Source organism: Martes martes (genome assembly GCF_963455335.1).
Source record: "Martes martes genome assembly, chromosome: 12".
NCBI lineage: Eukaryota > Metazoa > Chordata > Mammalia > Carnivora > Mustelidae > Martes > Martes martes.
The window spans coordinates 24369619-24396117 of NC_137900.1; the positions used below are offsets into that span (position 1 = coordinate 24369619).

Consider the following 26499-nt stretch of genomic DNA (forward strand, 5'->3'; position numbering starts at 1 on the left):
TGCGAGAGACTCCTAGGTCCTGGGGGCCAGGCCCCACCGGTGTTGGATGATCCTCTTTCCAAGGGGACTCTCTAGTTTTTTTCCTGAATCTCCTCACTGAGAGGAAACTGTGCATGAGGGATAGAGATAGCAGCATGGGCCTGGGAGGGGCCGAGATGACAACTTGGGCCTTGGCGGCACAGGGTTTGGGAGAATGGTTAGGAGCTGAAGGACAATCATCCTAGTGGGATCTCTGGACTACAGTGGGCAAACCCCACACACGTTCCTGCACCTTGTGCAACAGGTCCCATTCCAGATGGTGCCTTTCAGTTGACGTGAGTCTCTGGGATTCATTCTGACGTCTGTGAAAACACACTCGACCGATCTTAATGTCGGGTAGAGGACCAGATGGCAGGATTGGGAGTGGGGATTGAAGGAGGGCCTGGGGCTGGACACATGGGTTGGGTTGGGGCTGGGTTTGAGGCAGGAGTTGAGGCGGGTTCTCAGACAAGGATGGAGGAAGTGGATGGGGAACTACTGGGGATTCCTGCTCTGGGAGGCATTCGAGATGTTATGTGAGGCATCGGCAGCAGGGAAGAAGGACTCACTAGGAGGAGTTTGGAGACCCCGGAAGAGCTGGATGGGGGTGTGCTGTCAATGGCCCTCCTCCAAGGTTGTAGGATATGGGCGCTGCTGATGCATAGGCAGCTCCTTTGACTGGTCTTTGCTGCTCCAGAAAGGAAGGGAGGATGCCCAATCACGCTTATCGGCAATTGTTTGCCTTGGAAAAGAACCCTTTGTTTCCTTCCACCTGAGGAAGCCACACCTCTTTTGGACTTGCTTCTCTAGAAGCGCCAGCGCATCAGGCCTGAGAAGTGAGAGGTTACCAGGCTCTACAAGGTTGGCTGCAGGGTCTCCCCTGGAAGACGCCTCTGAAGAATGCAGGGCTTGATGGGAATCACATGGAGCCAGGGTTGAAGGGAAGAAGTCTTTGGCATGAGTTTGCCACTGAGGGAGATCTAAAATTGACAAGCTGGAGGGGCCAATGCCTGTGATTGATGGGACATAAGTAGACAACCCACCAGGGCTCTCTGGGCGTGAGCTCTCTGGAACAGGCTTCCTGGAGATGGAAATCGGTTTAGATTGAGTCACAGACAAATTGCAGTCCGGTGGCGGTGAAGCTGAGCGGCTTGGTGGTGTGTGATGATGAGCAAAGGTCTCAGTGGGATGCACCGTCTGGGACGACTCCGTTAAGGGGCTGACCTCTTGGGAAAGGGTAGGGTCCAGAGAGACGATGGTATTTAGAGACACTCTCTGTCTGGACAGACAGCTGAACGGAGTTACCCCAAACCCATGCTCCCAAGACAGTACACAGAACAGACAACCCGTTATTAGAGAAATATTTATTCCTCACAAGGGGATTATTTCGGGGTAGGAAATGCCCCCCAAAACCCTCTCACGGGAATTTCCGGAGAAGTTTTCTGTCTAATTAGTACGAAACACATTTCTGCACACTGTGCCTTCAGCAGTCGTGAGAGTGGCTGGAAGCCACTGGGCAGCCTGATGCCCGCAGGTGGCCTTCGGGTGGGACGCGGGCTCCCCGTGGGGCATGGAGAGGGGATGCCTCTGATGCGGTAGCTGGTCCTTAAGTGCCCCAACTTTCTGGGGCTGTCTGTCCTTGTTTCTGAGCTGTCTGTTACTTCCAGGAAGGCCTTGGCCGGCAAAGACAGCTTCTTGCTGGCAGGACCTGGTATTTGACTCCTTGAGGGCGGGAACCCTGTAGTTGAAAGGATACCCCAGGACAGGCTGTGCCTGGGCCTGCACTTGTGCTTTCTGCTGAGTTTTCCCAAACTTGGTTGGGGAGGGAATGGGCTGCTGAGGGCAGGTGCTGCCTAATTGCACGCAGACTCCCCGTTCTCTCCTCCTGGAACTTCCCAACAGCTGTCGTTATTTTCTGAGCTTCGGGCACCCCAGTAAACGCAGCTCTACCTTTAAGCAGGCCCTTGCTTTCCACAGAGAATAGGGAACTGCGCTTCTCCTGGGAGTTTTCGTACATTTTGCCTTTTATTCCAAGAGTAAGCAAGCCATTGCAAAACAAACAAACAAACAAACAAACAGACAAACAAAACCAAACCCTCTTTTTTTCTTTTTTTTTTTTCTTTTTTTTTTTTTTTTAACTGAAAAGGCTTTCTTTCGAAGGAGGCTGACCCTTCTGAGAAAGGCTTTCAGGAGGCAGCTGACCCTTCCGTGATAGGGTCTGGGAAGGCTCTGTTCCCAGGTTTACCTTCAGTACCGCATCCTGGGTAGGGAACCTCTTCTTCAATGCCACATGTTCCGTAGGGAAGCTGTCTGTTCTCGGGTGGGATGTTCCTAGTCCTGCATCCCCTCCACGATGCTCTTGTGCCTTGGAACCCGGAGGCCTCATGGTCTTTGCAGCCGGTGGGGGATTCTTATTCTGGCACTTCCTTAAGACATGCTTAGGGACCCAGGGCTCTGCTGTTGTTCCATAGTAATTCCTGTGTCCTCTGGATGGACACGTAGCACCTGGGAAGCTCTCGTGTCCCCACTGGAGACACCCTGCGCACGAGTCCGTGAGGCCTTGTAAGTCAAACAATCTGTGGCAGGGGGCAGGCCAATGCATTGGGCTTGGGCCTGGCTACGCTCCCTGTCCTGTCCCGTTAAAGCTTAAGCAAGAACTCAAGCAAGAGTGGTTCTGTAAGATTCCATGTGTTAGGATCTTGCGGAATTGGTATGCTTGGTGGGATGGTGGTTTTGACTTGAAGCTTATTCCCCTTTATAATTGGGGAGCTAACTGGCTTGTGGGTTGTCAAGATGCTAGGTTGTGATTGATGTGTATGGAATTCCTTGGCCCTGAATGTCTTGGTCCAGGATTCTTCATCTTTATGCCTTGTTCTTTATGCCTTCTAGCTCCGGAATTTTCACTCTTACCCTTTGGCTCACGTCTGAATGCACCTCGACTTGTAGGCTTCCTTGGGGGCCGTCTGTTTCCTACCGTGTCATGTCTGACAGGTGTCAGAGTACGGCTGCCGTCCTTAGTTTTCGGAACATCCTCTGCCAACTGATGGTTGATATTAGAGGGTGATTGCCTCAGAATTCTCTGTTCTTCCTTGCCCAAAATTAAGGTGGCAGGGAGAGGACGAACGGGGTTGGGGGGTGAACTTGCTGTTCCTGCTTTGTCTCCAAGGAGAGATTTCAAGCTTGCCAGGTTTACCGTTTGAAGCCTCCAGGTTTCCAGGTTGCCCCAGAACTCACGCTGGTTGAGGCGGAAAGGCTAGAATGGAATGTGGACTCTTCAATTAAAAGACCTCTATGATTTCCTGGACCCTAGGGGGAAGGCCCCAAGTCCCCCTCTTACAAAATCTTTAAACATGGTCTTCCAGCTTCTGTGCTGCACTAGGTTCAACAAAGGGAAGCTCCTGCAAGGTACTCAGGGAGTAGTCCTCAACCTCTGATGCTGGCCAACTTCTCTGGTTTATTTCAGTCTGGGGTTTCTCAGAAAGTAGTGATGTCTGCCCCATAGTATCCCACGAATTCTGCACAGTCCCAGGCAACTGACCCTCATTGTTTTCCCCAGACTCTCTGCTTAAATGTATATTCAGGGCATTTTCAAGTTGTCTCTGACCGTAGTCTCCACAGCCACCATGGCGGTTTTCACTGATGGGCTCCTAAGTTCTTTCTCAGACACATACCCCATTTCATTATCTGAAGAGTTAACTGGGTCACTCAACAGATAATCTTTTGGGCCATTCTCTGGAATATGTCCCTGATCCTTCTTCAGGCCTTCCTTTTCCTTCTCTAGATTTTCGTCCTTCCCCAAATCATTGCTATCCTTCTCCAGGTCATCTTTGTACTTTGCCAGGCCACTGCACTCTAGCTGAAGCATTTCTGGGTCCCCCACATAGCCACTTTTAGAGACACTCAATTTGACCTCCCTCTTTTTAGAGTTCCCTGAGCGTCCACGATAGCCCCGAGACTGAGGTAGCTGTGGAAGAGTCCCGGGACCGCTCATCATTGCGAGAGACTCCTAGGTCCTGGGGGCCAGGCCCCACCGGTGTTGGATGATCCTCTTTCCAAGGGGACTCTCTAGTTTTTTTCCTGAATCTCCTCACTGAGAGGAAACTGTGCATGAGGGATAGAGATAGCAGCATGGGCCTGGGAGGGGCCGAGATGACAACTTGGGCCTTGGCGGCACAGGGTTTGGGAGAATGGTTAGGAGCTGAAGGACAATCATCCTAGTGGGATCTCTGGACTACAGTGGGCAAACCCCACACACGTTCCTGCACCTTGTGCAACAGGTCCCATTCCAGATGGTGCCTTTCAGTTGACGTGAGTCTCTGGGATTCATTCTGACGTCTGTGAAAACACACTCGACCGATCTTAATGTCGGGTAGAGGACCAGATGGCAGGATTGGGAGTGGGGATTGAAGGAGGGCCTGGGGCTGGACACATGGGTTGGGTTGGGGCTGGGTTTGAGGCAGGAGTTGAGGCGGGTTCTCAGACAAGGATGGAGGAAGTGGATGGGGAACTACTGGGGATTCCTGCTCTGGGAGGCATTCGAGATGTTATGTGAGGCATCGGCAGCAGGGAAGAAGGACTCACTAGGAGGAGTTTGGAGACCCCGGAAGAGCTGGATGGGGGTGTGCTGTCAATGGCCCTCCTCCAAGGTTGTAGGATATGGGCGCTGCTGATGCATAGGCAGCTCCTTTGACTGGTCTTTGCTGCTCCAGAAAGGAAGGGAGGATGCCCAATCACGCTTATCGGCAATTGTTTGCCTTGGAAAAGAACCCTTTGTTTCCTTCCACCTGAGGAAGCCACACCTCTTTTGGACTTGCTTCTCTAGAAGCGCCAGCGCATCAGGCCTGAGAAGTGAGAGGTTACCAGGCTCTACAAGGTTGGCTGCAGGGTCTCCCCTGGAAGACGCCTCTGAAGAATGCAGGGCTTGATGGGAATCACATGGAGCCAGGGTTGAAGGGAAGAAGTCTTTGGCATGAGTTTGCCACTGAGGGAGATCTAAAATTGACAAGCTGGAGGGGCCAATGCCTGTGATTGATGGGACATAAGTAGACAACCCACCAGGGCTCTCTGGGCGTGAGCTCTCTGGAACAGGCTTCCTGGAGATGGAAATCGGTTTAGATTGAGTCACAGACAAATTGCAGTCCGGTGGCGGTGAAGCTGAGCGGCTTGGTGGTGTGTGATGATGAGCAAAGGTCTCAGTGGGATGCACCGTCTGGGACGACTCCGTTAAGGGGCTGACCTCTTGGGAAAGGGTAGGGTCCAGAGAGACGATGGTATTTAGAGACACTCTCTGTCTGGACAGACAGCTGAACGGAGTTACCCCAAACCCATGCTCCCAAGACAGTACACAGAACAGACAACCCGTTATTAGAGAAATATTTATTCCTCACAAGGGGATTATTTCGGGGTAGGAAATGCCCCCCAAAACCCTCTCACGGGAATTTCCGGAGAAGTTTTCTGTCTAATTAGTACGAAACACATTTCTGCACACTGTGCCTTCAGCAGTCGTGAGAGTGGCTGGAAGCCACTGGGCAGCCTGATGCCCGCAGGTGGCCTTCGGGTGGGACGCGGGCTCCCCGTGGGGCATGGAGAGGGGATGCCTCTGATGCGGTAGCTGGTCCTTAAGTGCCCCAACTTTCTGGGGCTGTCTGTCCTTGTTTCTGAGCTGTCTGTTACTTCCAGGAAGGCCTTGGCCGGCAAAGACAGCTTCTTGCTGGCAGGACCTGGTATTTGACTCCTTGAGGGCGGGAACCCTGTAGTTGAAAGGATACCCCAGGACAGGCTGTGCCTGGGCCTGCACTTGTGCTTTCTGCTGAGTTTTCCCAAACTTGGTTGGGGAGGGAATGGGCTGCTGAGGGCAGGTGCTGCCTAATTGCACGCAGACTCCCCGTTCTCTCCTCCTGGAACTTCCCAACAGCTGTCGTTATTTTCTGAGCTTCGGGCACCCCAGTAAACGCAGCTCTACCTTTAAGCAGGCCCTTGCTTTCCACAGAGAATAGGGAACTGCGCTTCTCCTGGGAGTTTTCGTACATTTTGCCTTTTATTCCAAGAGTAAGCAAGCCATTGCAAAACAAACAAACAGACAAACAGACAAACAAAACCAAACCCTCTTTTTTTCTTTTTTTTTTCTTTTTTTTTTTTTTTTTTTTAACTGAAAAGGCTTTCTTTCGAAGGAGGCTGACCCTTCTGAGAAAGGCTTTCAGGAGGCAGCTGACCCTTCCGTGATAGGGTCTGGGAAGGCTCTGTTCCCAGGTTTACCTTCAGTACCGCATCCTGGGTAGGGAACCTCTTCTTCAATGCCACATGTTCCGTAGGGAAGCTGTCTGTTCTCGGGTGGGATGTTCCTAGTCCTGCATCCCCTCCACGATGCTCTTGTGCCTTGGAACCCGGAGGCCTCATGGTCTTTGCAGCCGGTGGGGGATTCTTATTCTGGCACTTCCTTAAGACATGCTTAGGGACCCAGGGCTCTGCTGTTGTTCCATAGTAATTCCTGTGTCCTCTGGATGGACACGTAGCACCTGGGAAGCTCTCGTGTCCCCACTGGAGACACCCTGCGCACGAGTCCGTGAGGCCTTGTAAGTCAAACAATCTGTGGCAGGGGGCAGGCCAATGCATTGGGCTTGGGCCTGGCTACGCTCCCTGTCCTGTCCCGTTAAAGCTTAAGCAAGAACTCAAGCAAGAGTGGTTCTGTAAGATTCCATGTGTTAGGATCTTGCGGAATTGGTATGCTTGGTGGGATGGTGGTTTTGACTTGAAGCTTATTCCCCTTTATAATTGGGGAGCTAACTGGCTTGTGGGTTGTCAAGATGCTAGGTTGTGATTGATGTGTATGGAATTCCTTGGCCCTGAATGTCTTGGTCCAGGATTCTTCATCTTTATGCCTTGTTCTTTATGCCTTCTAGCTCCGGAATTTTCACTCTTACCCTTTGGCTCACGTCTGAATGCACCTCGACTTGTAGGCTTCCTTGGGGGCCGTCTGTTTCCTACCGTGTCATGTCTGACAGGTGTCAGAGTACGGCTGCCGTCCTTAGTTTTCGGAACATCCTCTGCCAACTGATGGTTGATATTAGAGGGTGATTGCCTCAGAATTCTCTGTTCTTCCTTGCCCAAAATTAAGGTGGCAGGGAGAGGACGAACGGGGTTGGGGGGTGAACTTGCTGTTCCTGCTTTGTCTCCAAGGAGAGATTTCAAGCTTGCCAGGTTTACCGTTTGAAGCCTCCAGGTTTCCAGGTTGCCCCAGAACTCACGCTGGTTGAGGCGGAAAGGCTAGAATGGAATGTGGACTCTTCAATTAAAAGACCTCTATGATTTCCTGGACCCTAGGGGGAAGGCCCCAAGTCCCCCTCTTACAAAATCTTTAAACATGGTCTTCCAGCTTCTGTGCTGCACTAGGTTCAACAAAGGGAAGCTCCTGCAAGGTACTCAGGGAGTAGTCCTCAACCTCTGATGCTGGCCAACTTCTCTGGTTTATTTCAGTCTGGGGTTTCTCAAAAAGTAGTGATGTCTGCCCCATAGTATCCCACGAATTCTGCACAGTCCCAGGCAACTGACCCTCATTGTTTTCCCCAGACTCTCTGCTTAAATGTATATTCAGGGCATTTTCAAGTTGTCTCTGACCGTAGTCTCCACAGCCACCATGGCGGTTTTCACTGATGGGCTCCTAAGTTCTTTCTCAGACACATACCCCATTTCATTATCTGAAGAGTTAACTGGGTCACTCAACAGATAATCTTTTGGGCCATTCTCTGGAATATGTCCCTGATCCTTCTTCAGGCCTTCCTTTTCCTTCTCTAGATTTTTGTCCTTCCCCAAATCATTGCTATCCTTCTCCAGGTCATCTTTGTACTTTGCCAGGCCACTGCACTCTAGCTGAAGCATTTCTGGGTCCCCCACATAGCCACTTTTAGAGACACTCAATTTGACCTCCCTCTTTTTAGAGTTCCCTGAGCGTCCACGATAGCCCCGAGACTGAGGTAGCTGTGGAAGAGTCCCGGGACCGCTCATCATTGCGAGAGACTCCTAGGTCCTGGGGGCCAGGCCCCACCGGTGTTGGATGATCCTCTTTCCAAGGGGACTCTCTAGTTTTTTTCCTGAATCTCCTCACTGAGAGGAAACTGTGCATGAGGGATAGAGATAGCAGCATGGGCCTGGGAGGGGCCGAGATGACAACTTGGGCCTTGGCGGCACAGGGTTTGGGAGAATGGTTAGGAGCTGAAGGACAATCATCCTAGTGGGATCTCTGGACTACAGTGGGCAAACCCCACACACGTTCCTGCACCTTGTGCAACAGGTCCCATTCCAGATGGTGCCTTTCAGTTGACGTGAGTCTCTGGGATTCATTCTGACGTCTGTGAAAACACACTCGACCGATCTTAATGTCGGGTAGAGGACCAGATGGCAGGATTGGGAGTGGGGATTGAAGGAGGGCCTGGGGCTGGACACATGGGTTGGGTTGGGGCTGGGTTTGAGGCAGGAGTTGAGGCGGGTTCTCAGACAAGGATGGAGGAAGTGGATGGGGAACTACTGGGGATTCCTGCTCTGGGAGGCATTCGAGATGTTATGTGAGGCATCGGCAGCAGGGAAGAAGGACTCACTAGGAGGAGTTTGGAGACCCCGGAAGAGCTGGATGGGGGTGTGCTGTCAATGGCCCTCCTCCAAGGTTGTAGGATATGGGCGCTGCTGATGCATAGGCAGCTCCTTTGACTGGTCTTTGCTGCTCCAGAAAGGAAGGGAGGATGCCCAATCACGCTTATCGGCAATTGTTTGCCTTGGAAAAGAACCCTTTGTTTCCTTCCACCTGAGGAAGCCACACCTCTTTTGGACTTGCTTCTCTAGAAGCGCCAGCGCATCAGGCCTGAGAAGTGAGAGGTTACCAGGCTCTACAAGGTTGGCTGCAGGGTCTCCCCTGGAAGACGCCTCTGAAGAATGCAGGGCTTGATGGGAATCACATGGAGCCAGGGTTGAAGGGAAGAAGTCTTTGGCATGAGTTTGCCACTGAGGGAGATCTAAAATTGACAAGCTGGAGGGGCCAATGCCTGTGATTGATGGGACATAAGTAGACAACCCACCAGGGCTCTCTGGGCGTGAGCTCTCTGGAACAGGCTTCCTGGAGATGGAAATCGGTTTAGATTGAGTCACAGACAAATTGCAGTCCGGTGGCGGTGAAGCTGAGCGGCTTGGTGGTGTGTGATGATGAGCAAAGGTCTCAGTGGGATGCACCGTCTGGGACGACTCCGTTAAGGGGCTGACCTCTTGGGAAAGGGTAGGGTCCAGAGAGACGATGGTATTTAGAGACACTCTCTGTCTGGACAGACAGCTGAACGGAGTTACCCCAAACCCATGCTCCCAAGACAGTACACAGAACAGACAACCCGTTATTAGAGAAATATTTATTCCTCACAAGGGGATTATTTCGGGGTAGGAAATGCCCCCCAAAACCCTCTCACGGGAATTTCCGGAGAAGTTTTCTGTCTAATTAGTACGAAACACATTTCTGCACACTGTGCCTTCAGCAGTCGTGAGAGTGGCTGGAAGCCACTGGGCAGCCTGATGCCCGCAGGTGGCCTTCGGGTGGGACGCGGGCTCCCCGTGGGGCATGGAGAGGGGATGCCTCTGATGCGGTAGCTGGTCCTTAAGTGCCCCAACTTTCTGGGGCTGTCTGTCCTTGTTTCTGAGCTGTCTGTTACTTCCAGGAAGGCCTTGGCCGGCAAAGACAGCTTCTTGCTGGCAGGACCTGGTATTTGACTCCTTGAGGGCGGGAACCCTGTAGTTGAAAGGATACCCCAGGACAGGCTGTGCCTGGGCCTGCACTTGTGCTTTCTGCTGAGTTTTCCCAAACTTGGTTGGGGAGGGAATGGGCTGCTGAGGGCAGGTGCTGCCTAATTGCACGCAGACTCCCCGTTCTCTCCTCCTGGAACTTCCCAACAGCTGTCGTTATTTTCTGAGCTTCGGGCACCCCAGTAAACGCAGCTCTACCTTTAAGCAGGCCCTTGCTTTCCACAGAGAATAGGGAACTGCGCTTCTCCTGGGAGTTTTCGTACATTTTGCCTTTTATTCCAAGAGTAAGCAAGCCATTGCAAAACAAACAAACAAACAAACAAACAGACAAACAAAACCAAACCCTCTTTTTTTCTTTTTTTTTTTCTTTTTTTTTTTTTTTTAACTGAAAAGGCTTTCTTTCGAAGGAGGCTGACCCTTCTGAGAAAGGCTTTCAGGAGGCAGCTGACCCTTCCGTGATAGGGTCTGGGAAGGCTCTGTTCCCAGGTTTACCTTCAGTACCGCATCCTGGGTAGGGAACCTCTTCTTCAATGCCACATGTTCCGTAGGGAAGCTGTCTGTTCTCGGGTGGGATGTTCCTAGTCCTGCATCCCCTCCACGATGCTCTTGTGCCTTGGAACCCGGAGGCCTCATGGTCTTTGCAGCCGGTGGGGGATTCTTATTCTGGCACTTCCTTAAGACATGCTTAGGGACCCAGGGCTCTGCTGTTGTTCCATAGTAATTCCTGTGTCCTCTGGATGGACACGTAGCACCTGGGAAGCTCTCGTGTCCCCACTGGAGACACCCTGCGCACGAGTCCGTGAGGCCTTGTAAGTCAAACAATCTGTGGCAGGGGGCAGGCCAATGCATTGGGCTTGGGCCTGGCTACGCTCCCTGTCCTGTCCCGTTAAAGCTTAAGCAAGAACTCAAGCAAGAGTGGTTCTGTAAGATTCCATGTGTTAGGATCTTGCGGAATTGGTATGCTTGGTGGGATGGTGGTTTTGACTTGAAGCTTATTCCCCTTTATAATTGGGGAGCTAACTGGCTTGTGGGTTGTCAAGATGCTAGGTTGTGATTGATGTGTATGGAATTCCTTGGCCCTGAATGTCTTGGTCCAGGATTCTTCATCTTTATGCCTTGTTCTTTATGCCTTCTAGCTCCGGAATTTTCACTCTTACCCTTTGGCTCACGTCTGAATGCACCTCGACTTGTAGGCTTCCTTGGGGGCCGTCTGTTTCCTACCGTGTCATGTCTGACAGGTGTCAGAGTACGGCTGCCGTCCTTAGTTTTCGGAACATCCTCTGCCAACTGATGGTTGATATTAGAGGGTGATTGCCTCAGAATTCTCTGTTCTTCCTTGCCCAAAATTAAGGTGGCAGGGAGAGGACGAACGGGGTTGGGGGGTGAACTTGCTGTTCCTGCTTTGTCTCCAAGGAGAGATTTCAAGCTTGCCAGGTTTACCGTTTGAAGCCTCCAGGTTTCCAGGTTGCCCCAGAACTCACGCTGGTTGAGGCGGAAAGGCTAGAATGGAATGTGGACTCTTCAATTAAAAGACCTCTATGATTTCCTGGACCCTAGGGGGAAGGCCCCAAGTCCCCCTCTTACAAAATCTTTAAACATGGTCTTCCAGCTTCTGTGCTGCACTAGGTTCAACAAAGGGAAGCTCCTGCAAGGTACTCAGGGAGTAGTCCTCAACCTCTGATGCTGGCCAACTTCTCTGGTTTATTTCAGTCTGGGGTTTCTCAGAAAGTAGTGATGTCTGCCCCATAGTATCCCACGAATTCTGCACAGTCCCAGGCAACTGACCCTCATTGTTTTCCCCAGACTCTCTGCTTAAATGTATATTCAGGGCATTTTCAAGTTGTCTCTGACCGTAGTCTCCACAGCCACCATGGCGGTTTTCACTGATGGGCTCCTAAGTTCTTTCTCAGACACATACCCCATTTCATTATCTGAAGAGTTAACTGGGTCACTCAACAGATAATCTTTTGGGCCATTCTCTGGAATATGTCCCTGATCCTTCTTCAGGCCTTCCTTTTCCTTCTCTAGATTTTCGTCCTTCCCCAAATCATTGCTATCCTTCTCCAGGTCATCTTTGTACTTTGCCAGGCCACTGCACTCTAGCTGAAGCATTTCTGGGTCCCCCACATAGCCACTTTTAGAGACACTCAATTTGACCTCCCTCTTTTTAGAGTTCCCTGAGCGTCCACGATAGCCCCGAGACTGAGGTAGCTGTGGAAGAGTCCCGGGACCGCTCATCATTGCGAGAGACTCCTAGGTCCTGGGGGCCAGGCCCCACCGGTGTTGGATGATCCTCTTTCCAAGGGGACTCTCTAGTTTTTTTCCTGAATCTCCTCACTGAGAGGAAACTGTGCATGAGGGATAGAGATAGCAGCATGGGCCTGGGAGGGGCCGAGATGACAACTTGGGCCTTGGCGGCACAGGGTTTGGGAGAATGGTTAGGAGCTGAAGGACAATCATCCTAGTGGGATCTCTGGACTACAGTGGGCAAACCCCACACACGTTCCTGCACCTTGTGCAACAGGTCCCATTCCAGATGGTGCCTTTCAGTTGACGTGAGTCTCTGGGATTCATTCTGACGTCTGTGAAAACACACTCGACCGATCTTAATGTCGGGTAGAGGACCAGATGGCAGGATTGGGAGTGGGGATTGAAGGAGGGCCTGGGGCTGGACACATGGGTTGGGTTGGGGCTGGGTTTGAGGCAGGAGTTGAGGCGGGTTCTCAGACAAGGATGGAGGAAGTGGATGGGGAACTACTGGGGATTCCTGCTCTGGGAGGCATTCGAGATGTTATGTGAGGCATCGGCAGCAGGGAAGAAGGACTCACTAGGAGGAGTTTGGAGACCCCGGAAGAGCTGGATGGGGGTGTGCTGTCAATGGCCCTCCTCCAAGGTTGTAGGATATGGGCGCTGCTGATGCATAGGCAGCTCCTTTGACTGGTCTTTGCTGCTCCAGAAAGGAAGGGAGGATGCCCAATCACGCTTATCGGCAATTGTTTGCCTTGGAAAAGAACCCTTTGTTTCCTTCCACCTGAGGAAGCCACACCTCTTTTGGACTTGCTTCTCTAGAAGCGCCAGCGCATCAGGCCTGAGAAGTGAGAGGTTACCAGGCTCTACAAGGTTGGCTGCAGGGTCTCCCCTGGAAGACGCCTCTGAAGAATGCAGGGCTTGATGGGAATCACATGGAGCCAGGGTTGAAGGGAAGAAGTCTTTGGCATGAGTTTGCCACTGAGGGAGATCTAAAATTGACAAGCTGGAGGGGCCAATGCCTGTGATTGATGGGACATAAGTAGACAACCCACCAGGGCTCTCTGGGCGTGAGCTCTCTGGAACAGGCTTCCTGGAGATGGAAATCGGTTTAGATTGAGTCACAGACAAATTGCAGTCCGGTGGCGGTGAAGCTGAGCGGCTTGGTGGTGTGTGATGATGAGCAAAGGTCTCAGTGGGATGCACCGTCTGGGACGACTCCGTTAAGGGGCTGACCTCTTGGGAAAGGGTAGGGTCCAGAGAGACGATGGTATTTAGAGACACTCTCTGTCTGGACAGACAGCTGAACGGAGTTACCCCAAACCCATGCTCCCAAGACAGTACACAGAACAGACAACCCGTTATTAGAGAAATATTTATTCCTCACAAGGGGATTATTTCGGGGTAGGAAATGCCCCCCAAAACCCTCTCACGGGAATTTCCGGAGAAGTTTTCTGTCTAATTAGTACGAAACACATTTCTGCACACTGTGCCTTCAGCAGTCGTGAGAGTGGCTGGAAGCCACTGGGCAGCCTGATGCCCGCAGGTGGCCTTCGGGTGGGACGCGGGCTCCCCGTGGGGCATGGAGAGGGGATGCCTCTGATGCGGTAGCTGGTCCTTAAGTGCCCCAACTTTCTGGGGCTGTCTGTCCTTGTTTCTGAGCTGTCTGTTACTTCCAGGAAGGCCTTGGCCGGCAAAGACAGCTTCTTGCTGGCAGGACCTGGTATTTGACTCCTTGAGGGCGGGAACCCTGTAGTTGAAAGGATACCCCAGGACAGGCTGTGCCTGGGCCTGCACTTGTGCTTTCTGCTGAGTTTTCCCAAACTTGGTTGGGGAGGGAATGGGCTGCTGAGGGCAGGTGCTGCCTAATTGCACGCAGACTCCCCGTTCTCTCCTCCTGGAACTTCCCAACAGCTGTCGTTATTTTCTGAGCTTCGGGCACCCCAGTAAACGCAGCTCTACCTTTAAGCAGGCCCTTGCTTTCCACAGAGAATAGGGAACTGCGCTTCTCCTGGGAGTTTTCGTACATTTTGCCTTTTATTCCAAGAGTAAGCAAGCCATTGCAAAACAAACAAACAAACAAACAGACAAACAAAACCAAACCCTCTTTTTTTCTTTTTTTTTTTCTTTTTTTTTTTTTTTAACTGAAAAGGCTTTCTTTCGAAGGAGGCTGACCCTTCTGAGAAAGGCTTTCAGGAGGCAGCTGACCCTTCCGTGATAGGGTCTGGGAAGGCTCTGTTCCCAGGTTTACCTTCAGTACCGCATCCTGGGTAGGGAACCTCTTCTTCAATGCCACATGTTCCGTAGGGAAGCTGTCTGTTCTCGGGTGGGATGTTCCTAGTCCTGCATCCCCTCCACGATGCTCTTGTGCCTTGGAACCCGGAGGCCTCATGGTCTTTGCAGCCGGTGGGGGATTCTTATTCTGGCACTTCCTTAAGACATGCTTAGGGACCCAGGGCTCTGCTGTTGTTCCATAGTAATTCCTGTGTCCTCTGGATGGACACGTAGCACCTGGGAAGCTCTCGTGTCCCCACTGGAGACACCCTGCGCACGAGTCCGTGAGGCCTTGTAAGTCAAACAATCTGTGGCAGGGGGCAGGCCAATGCATTGGGCTTGGGCCTGGCTACGCTCCCTGTCCTGTCCCGTTAAAGCTTAAGCAAGAACTCAAGCAAGAGTGGTTCTGTAAGATTCCATGTGTTAGGATCTTGCGGAATTGGTATGCTTGGTGGGATGGTGGTTTTGACTTGAAGCTTATTCCCCTTTATAATTGGGGAGCTAACTGGCTTGTGGGTTGTCAAGATGCTAGGTTGTGATTGATGTGTATGGAATTCCTTGGCCCTGAATGTCTTGGTCCAGGATTCTTCATCTTTATGCCTTGTTCTTTATGCCTTCTAGCTCCGGAATTTTCACTCTTACCCTTTGGCTCACGTCTGAATGCACCTCGACTTGTAGGCTTCCTTGGGGGCCGTCTGTTTCCTACCGTGTCATGTCTGACAGGTGTCAGAGTACGGCTGCCGTCCTTAGTTTTCGGAACATCCTCTGCCAACTGATGGTTGATATTAGAGGGTGATTGCCTCAGAATTCTCTGTTCTTCCTTGCCCAAAATTAAGGTGGCAGGGAGAGGACGAACGGGGTTGGGGGGTGAACTTGCTGTTCCTGCTTTGTCTCCAAGGAGAGATTTCAAGCTTGCCAGGTTTACCGTTTGAAGCCTCCAGGTTTCCAGGTTGCCCCAGAACTCACGCTGGTTGAGGCGGAAAGGCTAGAATGGAATGTGGACTCTTCAATTAAAAGACCTCTATGATTTCCTGGACCCTAGGGGGAAGGCCCCAAGTCCCCCTCTTACAAAATCTTTAAACATGGTCTTCCAGCTTCTGTGCTGCACTAGGTTCAACAAAGGGAAGCTCCTGCAAGGTACTCAGGGAGTAGTCCTCAACCTCTGATGCTGGCCAACTTCTCTGGTTTATTTCAGTCTGGGGTTTCTCAGAAAGTAGTGATGTCTGCCCCATAGTATCCCACGAATTCTGCACAGTCCCAGGCAACTGACCCTCATTGTTTTCCCCAGACTCTCTGCTTAAATGTATATTCAGGGCATTTTCAAGTTGTCTCTGACCGTAGTCTCCACAGCCACCATGGCGGTTTTCACTGATGGGCTCCTAAGTTCTTTCTCAGACACATACCCCATTTCATTATCTGAAGAGTTAACTGGGTCACTCAACAGATAATCTTTTGGGCCATTCTCTGGAATATGTCCCTGATCCTTCTTCAGGCCTTCCTTTTCCTTCTCTAGATTTTCGTCCTTCCCCAAATCATTGCTATCCTTCTCCAGGTCATCTTTGTACTTTGCCAGGCCACTGCACTCTAGCTGAAGCATTTCTGGGTCCCCCACATAGCCACTTTTAGAGACACTCAATTTGACCTCCCTCTTTTTAGAGTTCCCTGAGCGTCCACGATAGCCCCGAGACTGAGGTAGCTGTGGAAGAGTCCCGGGACCGCTCATCATTGCGAGAGACTCCTAGGTCCTGGGGGCCAGGCCCCACCGGTGTTGGATGATCCTCTTTCCAAGGGGACTCTCTAGTTTTTTTCCTGAATCTCCTCACTGAGAGGAAACTGTGCATGAGGGATAGAGATAGCAGCATGGGCCTGGGAGGGGCCGAGATGACAACTTGGGCCTTGGCGGCACAGGGTTTGGGAGAATGGTTAGGAGCTGAAGGACAATCATCCTAGTGGGATCTCTGGACTACAGTGGGCAAACCCCACACACGTTCCTGCACCTTGTGCAACAGGTCCCATTCCAGATGGTGCCTTTCAGTTGACGTGAGTCTCTGGGATTCATTCTGACGTCTGTGAAAACACACTCGACCGATCTTAATGTCGGGTAGAGGACCAGATGGCAGGATTGGGAGTGGGGATTGAAGGAGGGCCTGGGGCTGGACACATGGGTTGGGTTGGGGCTGGGTTTGAGGCAGGAGTTGAGGCGGGTTCTCAGACAAGGATGGAGGAAGTGGATGGGGAACTACTGGGGATTCCTGCTCTGGGAGGCATTCGAGATGTTATGTGAGGCATCGGCAGCAGGGAAGAAGGACTCACTAGGAGGAGTTTGGAGACCCCGGAAGAGCTGGATGGGGGTGTGCTGTCAATGGCCCTCCTCCAAGGTTGTAGGATATGGGCGCTGCTGATGCATAGGCAGCTCCTTTGACTGGTCTTTGCTGCTCCAGAAAGGAAGGGAGGATGCCCAATCACGCTTATCGGCAATTGTTTGCCTTGGAAAAGAACCCTTTGTTTCCTTCCACCTGAGGAAGCCACACCTCTTTTGGACTTGCTTCTCTAGAAGCACCAGCGCATCAGGCCTGAGAAGTGAGAGGTTACCAGGCTCTACAAGGTTGGCTGCAGGGTCTCCCCTGGAAGACGCCTCTGAAGAATGCAGGGCTTGATGGGAATCACATGGAGCCAGGGTTGAAGGGAAGAAGTCTTTGGCATGAGTTTGCCACTGAGGGAGATCTAAAATTGACAAGCTGGAGGGGCCAATGCCTGTGATTGATGGGACATAAGTAGACAACCCACCAGGGCTCTCTGGGCGTGAGCTCTCTGGAACAGGCTTCCTGGAGATGGAAATCGGTTTAGATTGAGTCACAGACAAATTGCAGTCCGGTGGCGGTGAAGCTGAGCGGCTTGGTGGTGTGTGATGATGAGCAAAGGTCTCAGTGGGATGCACCGTCTGGGACGACTCCGTTAAGGGGCTGACCTCTTGGGAAAGGGTAGGGTCCAGAGAGACGATGGTATTTAGAGACACTCTCTGTCTGGACAGACAGCTGAACGGAGTTACCCCAAACCCATGCTCCCAAGACAGTACACAGAACAGACAACCCGTTATTAGAGAAATATTTATTCCTCACAAGGGGATTATTTCGGGGTAGGAAATGCCCCCCAAAACCCTCTCACGGGAATTTCCGGAGAAGTTTTCTGTCTAATTAGTACGAAACACATTTCTGCACACTGTGCCTTCAGCAGTCGTGAGAGTGGCTGGAAGCCACTGGGCAGCCTGATGCCCGCAGGTGGCCTTCGGGTGGGACGCGGGCTCCCCGTGGGGCATGGAGAGGGGATGCCTCTGATGCGGTAGCTGGTCCTTAAGTGCCCCAACTTTCTGGGGCTGTCTGTCCTTGTTTCTGAGCTGTCTGTTACTTCCAGGAAGGCCTTGGCCAGCAAAGACCGCTTCTTGCTGGCAGGACCTGGTATTTGACTCCTTGAGGGCGGGAACCCTGTAGTTGAAAGGATACCCCAGGACAGGCTGTGCCTGGGCCTGCACTTGTGCTTTCTGCTGAGTTTTCCCAAACTTGGTTGGGGAGGGAATGGGCTGCTGAGGGCAGGTGCTGCCTAATTGCACGCAGACTCCCCGTTCTCTCCTCCTGGAACTTCCCAACAGCTGTCGTTATTTTCTGAGCTTCGGGCACCCCAGTAAACGCAGCTCTACCTTTAAGCAGGCCCTTGCTTTCCACAGAGAATAGGGAACTGCGCTTCTCCTGGGAGTTTTCGTACATTTTGCCTTTTATTGCAAGAGTAAGCAAGCCATTGCAAAACAAACAAACAAACAAACAGACAAACAAAACCAAACCCTCTTTTTTTTTTTTTTTTTTTCTTTTCTTTTTTTTTTTTTAACTGAAAAGGCTTTCTTTCGAAGGAGGCTGACCCTTCTGAGAAAGGCTTTCAGGAGGCAGCTGACCCTTCCGTGATAGGGTCTGGGAAGGCTCTGTTCCCAGGTTTACCTTCAGTACCGCATCCTGGGTAGGGAACCTCTTCTTCAATGCCACATGTTCCGTAGGGAAGCTGTCTGTTCTCGGGTGGGATGTTCCTAGTCCTGCATCCCCTCCACGATGCTCTTGTGCCTTGGAACCCGGAGGCCTCATGGTCTTTGCAGCCGGTGGGGGATTCTTATTCTGGCACTTCCTTAAGACATGCTTAGGGACCCAGGGCTCTGCTGTTGTTCCATAGTAATTCCTGTGTCCTCTGGATGGACACGTAGCACCTGGGAAGCTCTCGTGTCCCCACTGGAGACACCCTGGGCACGAGTCCGTGAGGCCTTGTAAGTCAAACAATCTGTGGCAGGGGGCAGGCCAATGCATTGGGCTTGGGCCTGGCTACGCTCCCTGTCCTGTCCCGTTAAAGCTTAAGCAAGAACTCAAGCAAGAGTGGTTCTGTAAGATTCCATGTGTTAGGATCTTGCGGAATTGGTATGCTTGGTGGGATGGTGGTTTTGACTTGAAGCTTATTCCCCTTTATAATTGGGGAGCTAACTGGCTTGTGGGTTGTCAAGATGCTAGGTTGTGATTGATGTGTATGGAATTCCTTGGTCCTGAATGTCTTGGTCCAGGATTCTTCATCTTTATGCCTTGTTGCCCTCCTCTTCTAGCTCTGGAATTTTCACTCTTACCTTTTGGCTCACATCTGAACGAATCTCGCCTTGTAGGCTATCTTGGGGGCCGTCTGTTTCCTACCGTGTCATGACTGACAGCTGTCAGAGTACGGCTGCATTCCTTAGTTTTCAGAACAACTGATGGTTGATATTAGAGGGTGATTGCCTCAGAATTCTCTGTTCTTCCTTGCCCAAAATTAAGGTGGCAGGGAGAGGACGAACGGGGTTGGGGGGTGAACTTGCTGTTCCTGCTTTGTCTCCAAGGAGAGATTTCAAGCTTGCCAGGTTTACTGTTTGAAGCCTCCAGGTTTCCCGGTTGCCCCAGAACTCACGTTGGTTGAGGAGGAAAGGCTAGAATGGAATGTGGACTCTTCAATTAAAAGACCTCTATGATTTCCTGGACCCTAGGGGGAAGGCCCCAAGTCCCCCTCTTACGAAATCTTTAAACATGGTCTTCCACCTTCTGTGCTGCACTAGGTTCAACAAAGGGAAGCTCCTGCAAGGTACTCAGGGAGTAGTCCTCAACCTCTGATGGTGGCCAACTTCTCTGGTTTATTTCAGTCTGGGGTTTCTCAGAAAGTAGTGATGTCTGCCTCATAGTATCCCACGAATTCTGCACAGTCCCAGGCAACTGACCCTCATTGATTTCCCCAGACTCTCTGCTTAAATGTATATTCAGGGCATTTTTAAGTTGTGTCTGACCATAGTCTCCACAGCCACCATGGCGGTTTTCACTGATGGGCTCCTAAGTTCTTTCTCAGACACATACCCCATTTCATTATCTGAAGAGTTAACTGGGTCACTCAACAGATAATCTTTTGGGCCATTCTCTGGAATATGTCCCTGATCCTTCTTCAGGCCCTCCTTTCCTTCTACAGATTTTCGTCCTTCTCCAAATCATTGTTATCCTTCTCCAGGTCATCTTTGTACTTTGCCAGGCCACTGCACTCTAGCTGAAGCATTTCTGGGTCCCCCACATACCCACTTTTAGAGACACTCAATTTGACCTCACTCTTTTTAGAGTTCCCTGAGCGTCCACGATAGCCCCGAGACCCAGGTAGCTGTGGAAGAGTCCCGGGACCGCTCATCATTGCGAGAGACTCCTAGGTCCTGGGGGATAGGCCCCACCGGTGTTCGATGATCCTCTTTCCAAGGGAACTCTCTAGTTTTTTTTCCTGAATCTCCTCACTGAGAGGAAACTGTGCATGAGGGATAGAGATAGCAGCATGGGCCTGGGAGGGACCGAGATGACAACTTGGGCCTTGGCGGCACAGGGTTTGGGAGAATGGTTAGGAACTGGACAATCATTCTTGTGGGATCTCTGGACTACAGTGGGCAAACCCCACACACGTTCCTGCACCTTGTGCAACAGGTCCCATTCCAGATGGTGCCTTTCAGTTGACGTGAGTCTCTCAGATACATTCTGATGTCTGTGAAAACACACTCGACCGATCATAATGTTGGGTAGAGGACCAGATGGCAGGATTTGGAGTGGGGATTGAAGGAGGGCCTGGGGCTGGACATATGGGTTGGGTTGGGGCTGGGTTTGAGGCAGTAGTTGAGGCGGGTCCTCAGACAAGGATGGAGGATGTGGATGGGGAACTACTGGGGATTCCTGCTCTGGGAGGCATTCGAGATATTATGTGAGGCATCAGCAGCAGGGATGAAGGACTCATTAAGAGGAGTTTGGAGACCCCGGAACGCTGGATGGGGGTGTGCTGTCAATGGCCCTCCTCCAAGTTTGTAGGATATGGGCGCTGTTGATGCATTGGCAGCTCCTTTGACTGGTCTTTGCTGCTCCAGAAAGGAAGGGAGGATGCCCAATCATGCTTATCAGCAATTGTTTGTCTTAGAAAAGAACCATTTGTTTCCTTCCACCTGAGGAAGCCACACCTCTTTTGGACTTGCTTCTCTAGAAGCGCCAGCGCATCCGGCCTGAGAGGTGAGAGGTTACCAGGCTCTATAAGGTTGGCTGCAGGGTCTCCCCTGGAATACGCCTCTGAAGAATGCACGGCTTGATGGGAATCACATGGAGCCAGGGTTGAAGGGAAGAAGTCTTTGGCATGAGTTTGCCACTGAAGGAGATCTAAAATTGACAAGCTGGAGGTGTCAATGCCTGTGATTGATGGGACGTAATTAGAGAACCCACCAGGGCTCTCTGGGCGTGAGCTCTCTGGAACAGGCTTCCTGGAGATGGAAATCGGTTTAGATTGAGTCACAGACAAATTGCAGTCCGGTAGCAGTGAAGCTGAGCAGTTTGGTGCTGTGTGATGATGAGCAAAGGTCTCAGTGGGATTCACCATCTGGGACAACTCCATTAAGGGGCTGACCTCTTGGGAAATGGTAGGGTATATAGAGAAGATGGAATTTAGAGACAGTGTCTCTGTCTGGACACGAGAGTCCCCTGAATGGGCATGATGTGGTGGGCAAGGTGGTGGAATTGCAGGGGGTTGGCCTGGGAAATGGTCCATTGGGAATTTGCATATCAAGGGAGGAAAGTGCTCTGGTGGGAATGAATCACCCAGTGGTTAGGGTGGAATAAAATCTGCCACAAGGATCACTGGGTTAGGTGAGTGATGGAACCAGGTGGTGGGGAAGGCTCAGCAGCGAAGCTTGTTTTAACTCTCCTGGAGGGACTGGTGAGAAGTCAGGGGAGAGAGTGAACGATGAAGAAGTCACAGGAGCTGTGGAAGCCAAGGGAGTAGACTCTTCCAGGGCCTCCAGGAACAGCAGCCGGTTGATCTCAGCAGTTGTGCTATTACGTACCTCACAGGAAGGATGTGTACATAACAGTTGATGAAATTGCGTGGTATCATGATGCCAGCCAAGGGGGCTTCAGAGGACAGAGGGTACAAAACTGCAGTCAGGACCAGAACAAGTGGAGGAGGCCATGCAGGCCTGACAAGGGTGGGGCCACCTGAAGACTGCTGTCCCTTCACATTGCCCTTCATTTATGACTTGACAGTGTATTCAGCAGCCTTCACCCCAACATCTGTTCGTATGGTAACCCCCTCCCATGGGTATGACAGACTGCAGTAAATCCAGCAATTGCATAAAACGTGCTCTAAGAGGCAACAGGATAGAGGGGAAAATCTGGTCACTTTCTTAAAACAGAGATCAGCTTCCTGGTCTCCTCCACTTCTCTTTGGTACCATCTGTTGTCTGAGGAAACAGGAGGATGAGTGCTGTAGTGAGAATAGAGACATAGGTATTAATACAGGAGTCCCCTTATGGGACAGCCTTGGGATGTTGGGAGTCTGAAAGCCCCAATAATCAATAGATGAGGGCAAATGGCCAATGATGTGAAGCTGGTTAGCAATCTTGCTTCCTGTATAAAGTACTTTCATGTAAATTATCCATGTGATGATCAGTCCACCTCTGTGAAGCAGAGAGGTCAGGGAAGACTCCTGAGTATCCATGATGTCACAGAGCTTTCACAAAGTCAGGAGACAGAAGTTCTGACTCTTTGACATCTCACACAGCTACCTATTGGGCAGCACTCATTGTCCAGATCCATCACTGCTTCATACTCAGTAGTGGTCAGAGCAGGGAATCTGAGAAGGGTTTTGTACTCTGGCTGCATTTTCATGAGCCTCTCCTCTGAGGGAATGTATCTAGCAGCTCGCACCCTCAGAGATCCTGGACTGGGCCCTCATGAAGAGGACAGCAAGGATCAGCCTTGGAGAGCTCAGGTGGAATAGGCAGAACCTTACCTTCCAGAATCCCACCTTACCTCCTCCTCTTGGCTCTGCCCTGACGCTAGAAGAAAAATGAAAAGAATGGGGGGGGGGGGTTGGGACCCATGTCTTGCTCTTCTCTTGAGAATGGAAACATTTTTTATCCAAGAATTCTACGGTTTTAATAGAACTTTGTGTTCCTTGTTGGTTGTTTTTTTGTTGTTGTTGTTGTGGGTTTTTTTTTTTTTTAAGGTGATAAAATGTTGTCAATATTTACTTCTTTGAAAACCTCAGGGGACGACTTTCTCTGGGAGGCCCACCCTTGGTATTGCCAGTCAGAAGTCCTTTGTTCAATGAGGACATGGAAAAGGAAGCCCAACAGTCACATCTGTGCTGCCTCGGGTAGGACCCTGTATCCTAGGTCATAGCTCAGACCCCACTGTCTTCTCAGAGGCTTAGCAGTGTTCTCCTGATCAGCCCAGCATGAAGGAAGGCTTGATCGAATGATGCTGGACATGGGAATGTGACTCGATATGATTGAGTGCTGGGAAACTTTGTTCTCTTACACAGACCTCATCCTCTCAAAATAACCCAATCCAGGTCTACAGATTCCCTGTGTTTGGGATTTTATCCAAGAACCACCACCATCCCCAGATAGACTGTACTTTTAAGTAGAAATCTTAGTCCTTTCTAAACCCTTACCCCTGCCAGGCCTTTTTCCCTAGAGGAGTGAATGTCTATTCTCTTAAGAAGTCCATTTTAGGTGTTTCTCCAAGTCTACCAAACTCCTTTTAAAACCGGGATTATGGTGCCTGGATGGCTCAGTTGGTTGTCTGCCCTGGGCTCAGGTCAGGATTCCAGGGTCTTGGAATCGAGCCCCACATTGCACTCCCTGCTTATCTCTCCTTGTGCCCCACCCCCACCTGTGCTCACTTGCTTTCTCTTAAATAAAATCTTAAAAATAGATTAATTTGGAATTATAAATGGAAACTTTAATCATCTATGTTGAGCATCCCCCCCAAGGATTTCTTACCTTTTGGGTGGTTTTGGTTTTCCAAATTGGAAATGGAATCCCCAGCAGGTAGCACAGGAAAAGAAGGAGCAATCCCAACCCACGCAGGAAGGTGAAGTTGGTATTGGTCTCCAAGCCTGTTGAGCCAAAGCTCACACATGGTTTAGTATCGCTATTCAGAAATGAGAGCACATTCCAGTGTTTGAACTCCATTGTCTGAATCACAAGATAGCCTATACTGTACACACGCTGAATATCCTCCCCAGGCTTACATCACAGAGCACTGTCAGAAAGAGTTTCTGAGGGTGAGGGAGGGAACAATTGATCAAGGTATGTCCACAGCCCCTCCCCCACCCACTAGCTCAGAACACCCCTCCACCCCTCCTAGGTCCTTCATGTCTGCCATCCTATTTTCCTACTCCTTTTCATCATTCATGAAACTTATGAAATTTTCTGTTGTTCCATGTATAATTCATATATTACCTGGGTCCCCCTTTAATGTTTGAGACCTTGACTTGGGTCTTACCAGGTCTGTGCCTTGGAAGTCTGCAAGACTACCTGGAATTTTTGCTTGTACCCTGACATTACACTGAGGATCACATAGGTCCTCAGATCCATCTTTCCTATAGAATGTGTTTGCCTGGGACACCTGAGTGGCTCAGTCAGTTATGTAACCACCCTCAGATCAGTTTATGATCTCAGGTTTCTGGGATCAAGCTCCACATCTGGCTCTTTGCTCAACAGGGAGCCTGTGTACCCCACTCCCTCTGCCTACAGCTCCCCTGATTGTGTGCTCTCTGTCAAATAAATAAAACCTTTAAAAGAAAATGTGTTTGCCTTACATGAACCCATATAGAGATCTTAAAGTTCTTTCACACTTAGTTTTGTACATGTTGCACAGCTCATTTCAGTTTTTGTTTTATTCGGCCCTTAGTATCTTCTGTCAGAGAGGCTGACTCAATTAAAATCAATCATGCACTATTCAACAATCCCAAAACTAAAATCAATATAAAATAAATAATTAAACCTTCACACGGTCTTGGGGGTAACTCTGTAGCACCCGTATCCCTAAACTTAGTGAAGTTAAACTGCATAAAAGTTTTGGAGACAAGCTCACACACACACACACACACCCACCCTTTGGCAAAACAATCCAGTGTATTTCATATTGAAGAATAAAATGTTTTCTCTTTTTATTTCAGTCTCTCATATAATTTTGACCACAGTTGTTTTTACTCTACCTAAAATACTGTGTTCTATACATCAATACCCTAATAGGTGTACAAATCCCTTCTCAGTGAGCTGCAGCCCTGTAACAAATGCCATAGACTGGGTGGTTTAAATGACACACGTGTATTTTTCATAGTTCTGGAGGATGGGAATTCCAAGATCAAGGCACAGCAGACTCAGTGTCTGGTTGAGACCTTCCTCCTGGTTCACAAGCAGGTGCATCTTCTCCCTGCAACCTGACGTGGCAGAAAAAGTGATGAGAGGTTTCTGGGGTCTCTTTTCTATGGATACTAAACTCATTCATGAGGGCCCCACCCTCATGACCTATCACCTCCCAAAGTCCCCATCTCCTAATACATTAGGATTAGGGTTTCATCATATGCATTTGGGGAGGAGCACAAACATACAGTTAATAAACTCCCCAAAGGCCAGGAGAGGTTACAGGCTGCTAAGTAAGTTATTGATCCCCTCCTCTGGTGGCAGGGTGGGACCGGGGAGTGTCACAGCCTTCCTGGAGAATGTAGTCTTCAAGATCCTTGCCTGATTGCCCTTGTGGGCCTTGTATATCCTTTCCTAGGAGTGCCTTGCCATGAAAAGGGGTTGAGAAGCTCCACCCTATATTATCATCCCCACGTTGTTTGAAAATCAACTACTTGTGACAGTTTTTCCAGGTTCCTTTTTGTCGGGTTAAAATAATCCCAGTATTTCCCTCCACTCTTCCTCTATCTTTTCTAAACTCTTTTATCTTCATGACAGCTGTCCTCTGAACTGCCTCCTAACTTCTCATTGTAAGGGCCTGGTTAGCTAGAGGAACATAGTTGCAAACCCCGGATATAGGGGCGGGTCAGGCCGGATGGAGACATCCAATCAGTGGAGCACGCATATATTTACTGTGGTGAGTTGAAATCCCATTGGCCACCTGTGCGTGGGCCAGGCTCAACCACCTCTATAAAGTTTAGTCTGTGAGGCTAGGCAGGGGGATTAGGGGGAGTAGTAGGAGGAGTTAGAATAGCCTAGGGAGAGCCCTTAGGATATCCATCATAGGCTAGTTGTTGGGAACAGCGTTGCCACCACCGAGCCACGGCCCTTCCGCCAGCGGTCTCGCCACCCCGAGCCATGGTACCACTGCGAGCGGCCTCGATGCTCAGAGCCACAGCCCCACTGCCAGTGGCCTTGCCGCCCCAAGCCACAGCCCTGCCGCCAGCGGTGTCACCACCACTGAGCAGTGGCCCCGCCACCAGCGGCCTCGCTGGAGTGGCCTCGCCGGAGCGGCCTCGCCGGAGCAGAGTGGTTCGGGGGAGCGGCCTCGTCGGCATGCGGCCTCCTCATCTGGAGCGGCCTCATCCGGAGCACGGCCTCATCCGGAGCAGCCTCGTCTGGAGTGGTCTTGGCGGGGTTGTCATCGTCGTTGCCTCTTGTTCCTTTGATCACGGACCTTAACAGCCTCTTCATAAGAGAGAGCCCACCGGTCGGTTTGGTTTCTGATGCCTGGCACGAGATAAAACTTTGCTTGACTTTCACTTTGCATCAGTCTTGTTCCTTTGATCACAGACCCTAACACTCATGTCTTTCTTAAACTGGGATACCCTTTATTTGACACACCTGGCCTGGCATTATTAGCTTGGTCATCTGTG

At 50.7% G+C, this 26499-nt stretch overlaps 1 pseudogene across 1 annotated transcript; it reads right to left on the reverse strand.

Moving 5' to 3' along the window:
* Window positions 1-12: 12 nt before the first annotated feature.
* LOC308353329 (spermatogenesis-associated protein 31D3-like) lies at window positions 13-26181 on the reverse strand (annotated as a pseudogene). Its single transcript has 2 exons — window positions 25989-26181; window positions 13-1160 (listed from the first exon to the last, which is right to left on the reverse strand). The product of its transcript is annotated as a spermatogenesis-associated protein 31D3-like (transcript).
* Between the last annotated feature and the right edge of the window lie 318 nt (window positions 26182-26499).